This window comes from Pinus tabuliformis, chromosome 7 (genome assembly GCF_031772625.1).
Source record: "Pinus tabuliformis cultivar Carrire ecotype Pingquan chromosome 7, CPIR1, whole genome shotgun sequence".
NCBI classification, from domain to species: domain Eukaryota; kingdom Viridiplantae; phylum Streptophyta; class Pinopsida; order Pinales; family Pinaceae; genus Pinus; species Pinus tabuliformis.
In genome coordinates, this window is record NC_142293.1 from 1,466,799,977 (window position 1) to 1,466,812,317 (window position 12,341).

Below are 12,341 nucleotides of genomic sequence, written 5' to 3' on the forward strand. Positions count from 1 at the left end.
TCAATATCGAGCTCCTACGAGTAAAAAAAAGGTGTGCATTTTTTCAATTTTTGCATAAGCTTGGTTTGAAAAATTAGTTTGAAGGAATTCAAAGGGCATAGTGAAGAAATATTTTTCAGTAATTGATGCCCCGAAGAAAGAAATGGAAACACCTAGTAAGCAACCTGAAAGCTCTAGCATGACTCATGAAGAAGAGGAAGAAATGCAACATGATATATCAATATTACGAAACCAAGTGCAACAAATTTCACTCACACAAAAGGTAACAGAAAATAAGATGGATGGTTTAAAGAAAGACATAGAAGCTAATATAGATGGTTTAAAGAAAGGTGTAGAAGCTAAGATGAATGACTTGGAAGCTAATATGGACGGCGTGGAAACTAAGATGGATGATGTGGAAGCTAAGATGGATAGCATGGACACTAAGATGGAAGCTAAGATGAATGGCATGGACACTAAGATGGAAACTAAGATGACTGGCATGAATGCTAAGATGAATGGCTTGGATGATAAGATGGAAGAATTGAAGATAAATTTGAACAAGTTGCTACAAGAAATGGTCACTAATGGTGAAAGGGTAGTAAAGGAAACTCATGATGATAACAAAATAAATGTTAGTCATGATTTCAGAGACTTTAATGTTGGATTTAAGACCCACCATGTTCCAAAAATCGATATGAGGAAGTTTGATGGCAATGATCCCGAAACATGGATACCGCAGATGGAGCAATTTTTTGATCTCCATAATGTGCAAAACACATAAAAGATACATATTACAACTTTATATTTGGAACCAAATCAATTTGTATGGTATCGATGGCTTTTCTCTTGTAAACAAGTTTTCACTTGGGCAATTTTTATGAAAGAAATGATAGCACATTATGAGGACACAAAAAACAACACTTTTTTAATCCAATTGATAAATCTCAAACAAAAGGGTTCAATGATGGAGCACATTGAGGACTTCCAAAAATTGAACATAAGGGTAAAAGATATTCTAGAGGAGCATAGGATTGATGTGTTCATAGGGACTTTAAAGGATAATATCCAACATGAGGCTTGCCTTTGGGAACCTGATTCATTGGAGAAAGCATTTAGGTTAGCAAGAAAAATGGAAAGCAAAATTATGACAACCAGGAAACCTACCACTCACAACTATAAAGATGGAAGTGGTGCAGCCCCTAGCCTTCCATAACCTACAAGGTTGACACCACAACAATTGGAAGAAAAAAGAGCAAAAGGGCTTTGTTACAGTTGTGATAGAAAATACACTAAACATCATAAGTGTGCTGAGAAGAAATTATTCTACGTAGATTGTGAAGGGGAGGAAGAAAAGGAACAAGAAATGTCAAAAGAAGAGGATATACTCTAGGAAAAAACCCTAGATAAAGAAGAAATGAATTTGACCATATATTGTAATGCATTGGCTGGAATTACCATGTTATAGACATTTTTGGGTAGAGCAACCCCAATCATAAATGTCCATAAAACAAGGGCTCTTAAGTCCCTAAAGGTGTTGTTCTAACCCCTAAAAGAACAAGGTCAACTGATTACATCTTCTCCCAGAAGTTCTCCATGAAAAACCACTCAGAACTGGTCAAAACTGGACCATTTCACCTGCTCCATAGGCAAAGTGCGCTGCATCCCACCTGAATACACTAAGTAACTGCGATGCATGTCAAAAAACCATTCTATGGGGTGCGATGGGTGAGAAGAGACAAATGGCAGGGTCAATCCGCAAGGTGGAGGAGCATGGAATCTTCCAGAAACCTCTCCTGTGACACTTGCCTCTCTGAATTCGACCAAGGATGAGTAAGAGATCATCAATCTCCAAGTGGAATCAAGAACTACCAGAGAGAAGACACTAATCAAATCTCAAAAGCTGACTCACCCCCTTTGCAAGCATCCATATATGGATCCCTCATCCCAGAGATACAGAGGTTGGAATTTTGTATCTTGTAAGGAAGTGTTGTTGGTTTCCTGGTGCAATATCATAGTGTCGGGTGGTCTAAGCATTTCATGAGGTGAAGAAGGGCTTCTTGTTGAGAGGATGATGCTGGGTCAGAACAACTGGTTGTAATCATCTTTGCTTTTTCTTGATTATTAATAAAGCTATTCAAGTTTTCCTCCACATGCTTGTGTGATTGATGTTTTATGCATTTGTGTGGTTAATATACATCTGATCCTATATTGCTTATGATAATAGATCTATGTTCTCGTATAGTGTTATGCTGCTGTGATTCTACAGGTACTCTTTGAAGCTGGGTATACAAGGAAGCAAGTAGCAAAAGACTATCAGAAGGGAGAAGAACCGAGTAAGGAAACGAGTGCAAGATAGAGGTTGGTCTCCTTCATTCTTCTCTCATCTATCTCTCATAAAGGAAAACGAAAGTAGACTTAGTGTGTTTGTTTCTAAGGTAGCTATCACCCTTAGTGGGACTAGCAGTTCTGTATAGACACTAGTTTTCCCGATAACAAAATGGCGACTCCACTGGGGAGCGAATAGGTTGTTTGTTTATCTACATTTGTTTACTTTATAAACTTACAGACGGAGCCTGAAGCCAAGCCAGCTAGCCTTCGAACTGCATTTGTTTTACGAATGCAAAGTAGATCAATGCTGCTTCAGTCAATCTCCAGGTTCATTTATGAATTGAACAATTGATCTACAAGCTCCCTAATTGCCCTTGTGGTAGCTCTAGCACCCTCTTTGGATCTACCCCTGTGATTGATTTACTGATTACCATTTGCTCGGCCTAAATCCCTGAACTGAACTGCAAACTGTGACCCGAAACCCATTCAAAGTCTCGTCTCTAGTCCATCACACTCTCTATTCTGTGAATCTCACATGCATCGCACTTCCCGAGTGTAGCAGGTGCACTGCATTTCAGATTCACTGTGTTATAGGTGCACTGATCAGACTAGGCCTTGTTCCTAAATTTTGGTTTCTATGTTCACTATTTTCAGATCTATTCAGGAGTTTTGCTGCCTGTAATTAGTACACCTCTGTTGAAACCCCTTCCTTGCTATTATTCCACCTCCATTGTGCAAAGAACTGTAAATGTTTTTGTGTATTTTGAGTCATTTTCAGTTCTCCTTTACAAAGAAGTAGCGTAATCGTACTGCCGTTTCTTGATTTGAAAGTGTTGCAAGTGTCGTTTTCAGTCATAAAAGAGAATCTGATTGTTCTTGAGAGTCGATTACACTGTTACTCTTGTATTTGATATGAATTAGTAGTTTTTATAGTGTCTAAAGCAAGTTTTCAATTCCAAATCGCAAAGTGTTGTTGTTGTGCTCATTTTGTCTTGAAAAGGAACTTGTTAGTAATTGTCGCTTTGAAAAATAATTCAGATTTGCACATTAGCTTTCTTTTTAGCACTTACATATTAAGAAGGCTGAAAACAAATACATGCATGTGCATTTGCATTTAGACTGTTTGATTGGTTTGATTTAGGACAGTGCATATAGTGGGTGCTCTTTGCTCTTTGTTGAAAGAACGCATTTTCTCTTTCCTTAGTAGCTAGGATTTTCATTGCTGAAAGAAGATTAAACGACTATTTATCATCTTAGATTGAATTTTAGGAATTGTACATCTACATGACACGGTGAACCTGAAAGGAAAATTTCTTAAGCAAGATCAACTATAAAATAAATTTAATGAATCTAAAAAAGCTTTGGAACCTAACGCACAACATGTAGAAGTCTAGGCTAGAGACGTGTTCTGGCGTCGTAAAACGTGGTAACTGTTGCTTTCATTGTTGGTTTGGTGATTCCTCCACTTTGAGACGACAAGTGCCAATACAGGCTTGTGCTCCCACGTATCGTCGAGTATATATTGGGAGACCACAATAGGATTTATCCTTTATCCATAGGAATTCGTGTCTGCCGCCCTATCGATCATAATGCACTGAACACAACATTCGGGAAGATTGACTGCCGTACCGTAAAAAGTATTCTGCAATTTTGTGATTGGTTTGGTAATCCCTCTGTCTAGATTTCCAGAGCAGTCCCTTTTGTTCCTTTTCAGACTCCTTAATGGAAAAGGTCCATCTGAGCACTTGTCACTTTAGGCTCACTAAAAATCAAAGGCAACTAAAGTCATCTTTTGTTTTTATCGACTCTTAAAAATTGAAAAAACAAGTTGTGTCAAAGCGTCTAAAATTCATCTAATTTGGAAACATACTTCCCCTTGATTTTTAGTTGATCAAGTAATCCACAATCGTGGAAGAAAGTCAATTGAAACGTTGTCATTCGCAGAGGCTTACGATTCAACCATCTTTGTCTCTGGAATCGAAACTGTTACGGACAAAGCGAACTTGTTTAACTAGTTCCAAATCACCTGGTAAAGTTAGAAAAAGTGTTCCAACAACATCAGGGACTCCGCTTACTCCAAACATTTATGTATCCTTGCGTTTACAGGAGAAGTTCAGCAGCCATCGAAGGACAGTAGCACTGATCCTAGTGTGAGGGTAAACACTTGTATTACTGAACCAGTTCCATCTAGAGCTGATTCGGAAGGTGTTATTCCCCAAACGTCTATCGCTACAGATCCTACACCTTCTTTGACACCAAAAATATTTTACGGACCTGACGGTCTACCTCTTCCACCTGGTCTGATTGTTATAGAAGAGATTGTGGAGGATCCCCTATCAAGTACTCCATCGCAATTTGGAGTCGGGATCGCTTTGTATCCTTCTTCATCAAAAATTAGTGTACCACCATCGGAAGCTCCTGTAGAATCGCTAGGAAACATTTTGGATAGACTAGAAATGTCTGAAAAACCATCGACATCTAGGACTGTGTCATCTGACACGGCGATGACAGAACTTCCTGCTGTCACTCCAACAATGTTCACCGGTATACCACCTGTCCCAACTAGCTCTCAATTGCTAGAAGGGGCCCACTCAGGGGCTATTACGACAGTATGGTCCGTTCTTGTTTGTTCGTCCGGAATAGTATCCAGAAACTCTTATGTTCAGTCTCAGCAAATTGATCCTTCAGGGAGTCAATTTAGGCAATCTGGTCCTCAAGGGCAAACAATTCCTTTAAGTACCGGATTACCGCCATATGGGGGGCAATATACCCTTTCATTGTCTCCTCCGGGAGAATAACCATGCGGGAGCTCACAAAAAAAATTAGGTTATGTTGGAATTACATCTAGCGGTTGGGTACCTATGCTACCTCAGCAACCAAGAGTTGTATATTCGATGCAACAATGTTCACCTATGTCAAATATACTGACTACGCTGGCTATTGTGACAGTGTCATAAGTATAAGTGCTGCCTGTTGTATGCCAACCTCAGTTTTCTTAGGTTGTAATGCAACAACCTCTTGTCCCTGCGACTCAACCACAATTTCCAACTAGCGGTATGAAATAGGCCCAGACGGGTACAATTACCCCTCATCTTGGTCAAAGAGGTAGTATTGGACAATAGCACGTGGCTTCACAACCATGGCTGATGTAGTACCAACAACCGCAATTCCAACAAGTATACCAAGGATCTGAGCAACAAATCTTTGCAAATAGTGGGCAAACGTATATTCAAAACGGTCAAAATCAACCATTCTACAATGGTTATGCCCATCAACCTTACCAAAGTTACCAGCACCAAATGCATTATGCTAGTATGCAAAGACCAATAGCTCAGGCGATTCCATCTTATCCTGGGTATGCTTCGCCTAACTTGAATCAAGAGTTACCCTTCGTGGCAACTTTAGAGTTACCGAATCTAAATTGGTTAACAAATGATCCAATTGCTTATGCCCCTTGGTGGCCAGCAATTCCGCATAAACTTCCATTAGATATTCCTAAATTTAATGGAAATCCGGGTGCAGATTCGTCGAATCATGTGATGACCTTTCATCTGTGGTGTTCGTCAAACATCTTAAATGATGATTCGATTAGGCTTCACCTTTTTCAGAGGACGTTAACAGGTCCGGCAGCAAAATGGTATATCGAATTACCAAAAGCTTCGTTTGACAACTTTAGTACCCTAGCCACAACCTTTTTAACCCATTTTCAATTACCGATAAGGTACGAAACAGGAACGGAACTTCTTACCAATTTCAAACAAACAACGGCCACTCACATATCTGATCATATTCATGAGTGGCAACATCGTCGTAGAATGGTAAAAACGTACGTTCCTGATCAGCTTTTAGTTGAATGGTTTATTAAGTCATTATTGCCTTCCATTACAGAAGATGTGGCTAAAGGGGGAGTCATCACCGAAGAGCAAGTTAATGCTCATGTGCAATACTTAGACTTGATTTATACTCAGTCTGGCATTCTCTACGATAAAATACCTGATGCTCCCAGACCGGAATTTTCGGTTCCCCCCCTTCCTAAATCGAACAGTGACGCTCATGCCGGTGGTGGCGTGATTGGCACGACGGACACGAAATCAACAAAGGCTACATCTAAAAAGGCCCGTAAGATTTACAGTCAAAATGCTAAAGAAGAAGTTCTCGCCTCGTAAGTAAATTACGTCTCAACAGATAAAGGCAAAGAAACCAGGAGGCAAGAAGAAAAACAAAGGGAAGAAGAAGAAACAGGAAGAATCATCAACTAAAAAATCTTCTGCAAACCCTCCTGGAGATAGGAAACCAAAATATCCATGTGTAATATGCGATGAGGATCATTGGGAAAGAGAATGTCCATATAAAGCTGAGCTTAAAAAATTCTTTAAGAATTCAAAAACCTCAGCGATATTAACTGATCCGTTTCCAAATCCAGGAACAAATCTGGTTGCCGGTGAAAACGCTTCCCCGTCCCAAGTGCTAATGTTGTCGGGTTCCAAACAGCAAAATGATGCTTTGATATCGACAAGAAACAAAGATGATGGGAATCCACAGCTGTCGAACAATAAGGATAAAGATCAACCTAGTAGTTCGACAACAACTTCGACAGAAGTTGCGCCGCCCATCATTCCGGAGCTAACAATAAAACTACCAAAGGGAGTAGTACACAAGTCGACATTTAATCCTCGTTCCAGAGTACCAAAACATTATAATATAGTGGAATATTTGGCCCAATCGCCATCCGCTATGTCGACACTTGAAGTACTACAAAATTACCCATCCCAAAAGCAGGCTTTATTATCAGCCATCGGTGGGATAGACTCACAGGATTCTAATCTTGTATCTTTTAATCATAAAGGATACGATCCTCAGTTACCAGCTCAACTAGATTTCCTCATTCAAGTGAAAGCCCTCAACAAAACTGTTCATCAAACAATTATTGATGAGGGAGCATCTACATGTATTACGTCGATGAGTTGCTGGAAAACTTTAGGATCTCTAACCTTGTCGCAATCTTCGACAACATTAAAAGCATTTGACAGACGAACGTATACCACGTATGGTATTCTAAGTAACTTGAAAATTGAACTAGGGGGGAAAACAGTAGAAATAGATGTCGAAGTAATCGACGGAAACCTCGATTACAACATCCTACTGGGAAGGCCATGGATATATGCTATGGCTGCAGTTGTGTCGACCTATTTTAGAAAGATTGCATTCCCTTATCAAGGAGGGATTACAATCGTCGATCAACAAACTTTCCTCCCCAATGGTTCCCAAGTTACGGGAAGCATTCTGATGATCCATGGAAGCCCCCATTCGCTTCAAAATATCGAAGTAGGCCTACAAAAAGACCCTGTATTAATGGGTACTTTTGCCCTTCCACCTCCAATCAATTTGGCGGAAGTAGCATCGGTAGGAACCTGCAGTATGATATCTTCGATGCAAAAGATCTTAGAAAATGATATAAACATGGATCATACGCTGGTGTTGCCTCCAAGCCCAATATAAATATTGTAGCAATCAATGTTTTTGGCATGGGAGGCAAACCCAAATCAACGCTCATCAAGCATTTGGATAAATAGGTCTAAGGAATATGGTACCCCTTCAGATCCTTGGTCGAAAGTGCATTACACTAACGAAGGAATTGTTCAATCAATGGTAATAGAAGGAGCGCCATGGGAAGATTACCACCATCGTTCCCATCTTCCGATTTGTAAAGAATATACTCCTGATGAACTTCATCATCCATCAGTTTTTGATTTCCTATCAAATACTGTAAACACGGTGGATTCAGAGCGAAACTTGTCCAACATTGAAGAGACTATCACCATAAACATCTCGACCAAAACAGGTGTTGTAGAAAATATTTATGCTGCAAAGGTTGTTCCCCTTCAGAACTGGATATATATAACGCTCTCTTTCGTGAATTCAGAGATGTGTTTTCTTGGTCATATGATGAAATGCCAGGCATTGACTCGAGTATAGTTGAACACGGAATTAAGATGTATCCAGATGTCAAACCAGTACGACAACGACTACGACAGCTACACCCCAAGAAAGCCGCCACCATCAAGGCAGAAGTTGAAAAGCTTCTCCATGCTGGTTTCATTTACTCAGTTCCTCTAACCGATTGGGTATCGAACATTGTTCCTGTGATGAAAAAACAAGGAACGATTAGAGTGTGTGTCGATTATAGGGATGTAAATCAAGCTTGTCCAAAAGACAACTACCCTACACCCTTTATTGACTAGATAATTGATGAATGTGCCGGATGCGAAATCTTCTCATTCATGGATGGTTTTTCTGGGTATAATCAAATAAATATCCACCCACAGGACCAGTCAAAGACTGCATTTATTTGCCCGTGGGGCACATTCGCATATCGTAAATTACCCTTTGGTTTAAAGAACGCAGGGGCAATGTTTCAGAGGGCGATGAATTATGCCTTCCATGACATCAAAAACATCGTTCAATCGTATCTCGACGACCTTCCTGCTCATTCGCGAAAATAGACTGATCATCCGCAGCATTTAAGAGCGATATTTCTATGTTGTCGCCACTACAAGATACAACTCAATCCGCACAAATGTGTGTTTTGTGTTAGTTCTGGTCGTTTACTTGGCTTTGTAGTCTCAAAGGATGGGATTCGTCTCAACCCATGTAAGGTTCAGGCAATCATAAACTTGCCTCCACCTTCAAATATGCTTCAGATTTAGAAACTCTGAGGGAAAGCAAACTTTCTAAGGAGGTTCATTCCAAATTATGCCGAACTTGCTAAAGGTTACACATCTTTTGAAAAAGGAAGTACCCTTCGCTTGGGATCATGTTGCCCAAGCTTCCTTTGATGCATTAAAAGAATCCCTAATCAAAGCATCATTAATGTATGCTCCTGATTATCAAAAAGACTTTAAACTGTATCTGGCTGCAGCAGATACAACCATCGCAATGGTTTTAGTTCAAGAAGACTACATAATAGAACATCCTATATATTATTTAAGTAAAAACTTAAATGATATAGAAAGCAAGTATTCTTATGTTCAAAAGCTAGCACTCGTAGCTGTTCAAGTGATACAAATATTTTGACACTATGTCCTCTTTCGAAAAACTACCATTCTGTCAGATTGCAACCCCATGACTTATATATTGTCGCAACAGTTGCTGGGGGGAAAATATTCAAAATGGATAGCAATTCTACAAGAGTTTGATTTGGAATTTGTAAAATCCAAGTCAAAGAAAGCCCTGGTTTTCACAGAATTATTATGTGATCTCCCATCGTCATCCAATGATGAAACATCCGAAGAAACAATCGTGGACGAAACTTTGTTTCTGATGTCTTCAAGCAATCCGTGGTATGCAGACATAATCATCTATCTCCAAACCTAAATATATAGGCCTAATACCTCCCGCTCCGAACAAAAACATATTCAATACCAATCAAAAGACTACATGATCATCGGTAATACGCTTTACCGTCGTGGTGTCAATACAGTTCTGAGGAGCTGCCTCACCCATGTGGAAGCCAAAAAAGTCCTGAATGATTGCCATTCAGGCACGTGTGGGGGGCATCGATCTGGTTACACTACGGCACAAATTTTTTTACGAGCAGGATACTTCTGGGCAACAATGTTCAAAGATTGCATAACTGCCGTCAGAAGTTGCCATGCCTGTCAAATTTTTGATAACAAAACCAGAAGACCACCCGCACCTCTGCAACCAATAGTTGCAGTTGGGCCATTTGCGAAATGCGGCATTGATTTCATGACATGTAACCCCACCTCGACCAGGGGGCATGGGTATATCATAGTCGTAGTGGACTATTTTACTAAATGGGCCGAGGCGATGCGTACATTAGATAACACTGGTGAAACAACTGCCCTTTTCTTTTTCAATCATGTAGTCGCCAGATTCGGCGTTCCACAGGCTATAGTCACGGATCATGGATCTCATTTTCGCAATCACATGATGGCTGAATTAGCTGCCAAATTAGGGTTGTCTCATGACAGCTCTACTCCATATTACCCGCAGGCCAACGGACAAGTTGAAGCAATCAACAAAGTCTTGAAGCCCATGCTGCAAAGGATGATTGGAGTCCACAAAAGTAGTTGGCACCTGATCCTGTACTTTGCTTTGTGGGCATATCAAACATTGGTAAGGAACGCAACCGGGTTTACACCCTTCCAACTTGTGTATGGCCTAGAAGTAATCTTACCAGTTCAGTGTGAAATCTCGTCCCTCAAACTCCCAATCGACCTTCTCCCTGGAACTTTAGAAGAGGAGGCTCATTTCTTGGAACTAATCCAATTGGATGAAACCCGTCATGATGCCACTTTGGCTAATGAAACCCATAAGAAACAGGTCAAGGCATAGTTTGACAAAAATGTCAAACCCCGTGTCTTCTCAGAAGGTGATTTGGTCTTACTTTATGACGAAGAATCGGATAAATTGGGAGCAGGTAAATTCAAATCTTTGTGGATGGGCCCCTATATTGTTAAGAGAGTGTTAGCAAAAGGAGCCTATGATTTAATGGATTCTGACGAGATTCCATTGGCGCAACCTCGTAACGGGTTGTACCTTAAGCGTTACTACGCATGATTCAGTGTGGTAACCCATATGATTTTGTTACATTTTTGTTTTCGCTAAGGGTAATCGTTTTGGTCAAGTAATCTGTTTTTTACATTTGTCACAGATGTCAAACCCATTGGAATCTTTTGTTGGATATGCCGGTGGAGCAAGTCGTAGTTCGCAGAACCTATCTTTTGCGGCCTGGGCCATTTTTGATCCAAGCGACGAGTTAGTAAGTTTCAGAGGGGTGTGTATTGGTCAATCAACGAATAACATCGCTGAATATAGCGCATTGATAGAACTTCTCTCTGATGCCATCGCACATGGCATACGCCGACTGGTCGTCAGGCTAGACTCACAGCTCGTCATACTACAACTCACTGGTATCTACTCCATTCGAAATCCAGCTATCTATCGCATGTTCCTAAGGGTCAAGGTTTTGGAAAGGCAATTTGATTTTATTCAACATCAGCATATTTCCAGAAGCTTAAACACATTAACTGACTCATTGGCAAATTATGTGTTAGATAGACATTTGAAACATTTATAAAAAGAAGCATTTCTTTACTACTTGCATCAGGATCATGTAACTTAATCAAAATAAAACTCCGAAAAATCAAAAATATATATATGACTGTTTATGGTTTACATATAATGTTTTGTAAACAAGACAAAACTTGGTTAAATGACCCAAAACTCAAAACGCTAGGGGGCACCCTAGTCTAATGATGCTGGTGATAACAAGTCACCGCTTGTGCAATCATGCATAAAAGCCTAGTCCATCGACTTGGCATGCCAGTAGTATGTCGCTGCAATCTCAGAGGCAGCTTGTCAGTCCTCACATCTGGAATACCAAGAGTGAGGCCCTCGATATGATCCTGTAATGCTGTAAGAGTCTTGGCCACATCAAGGTCGCGAATGATAGCCCTTCCCACTACCTCTCCTGCTGGAACGACAATCGGCACTCTCAAGCCTACTACTAGTCGAATTGGTCCAACATCTGCATGAGCACATGTGTTTTGATTAGTCTTGATAGAAGAAAGCATAAGGACAATATAAAGAAAAATGATAAAAAGGAATATGGTCAGAGAACTTACCAATGGCGCCCCACTGCTCGCTAGCTGGCAGTACCAAATCCGGGTCACCCCGGAAATCCATACCAGCATATGGATACTCGGAATAAACCATCTCCTGATGATCGAACCACCCGAAGAAGGTATCAAAAAAGGAAATCTGAGATTGACCAGCATGTCTGGACATATGGTCAACCCATCTTTGCATCCGTGGCTCAGTCGGTGGAGGTAAACCAAGTGAAATATACTGCGGCTACATCAGTAGGATCTTTTCCAAGGCAAAAGTAGTCAAAATGGAACCATACCCAAAGTTCTTCAATTTTCCGTTTTTCACCTTGGTCAATTGTTCTTTCATCACAAGGAGTACTGCATCACACCAGTTGAACACCTTCGGCTCAAGGCATT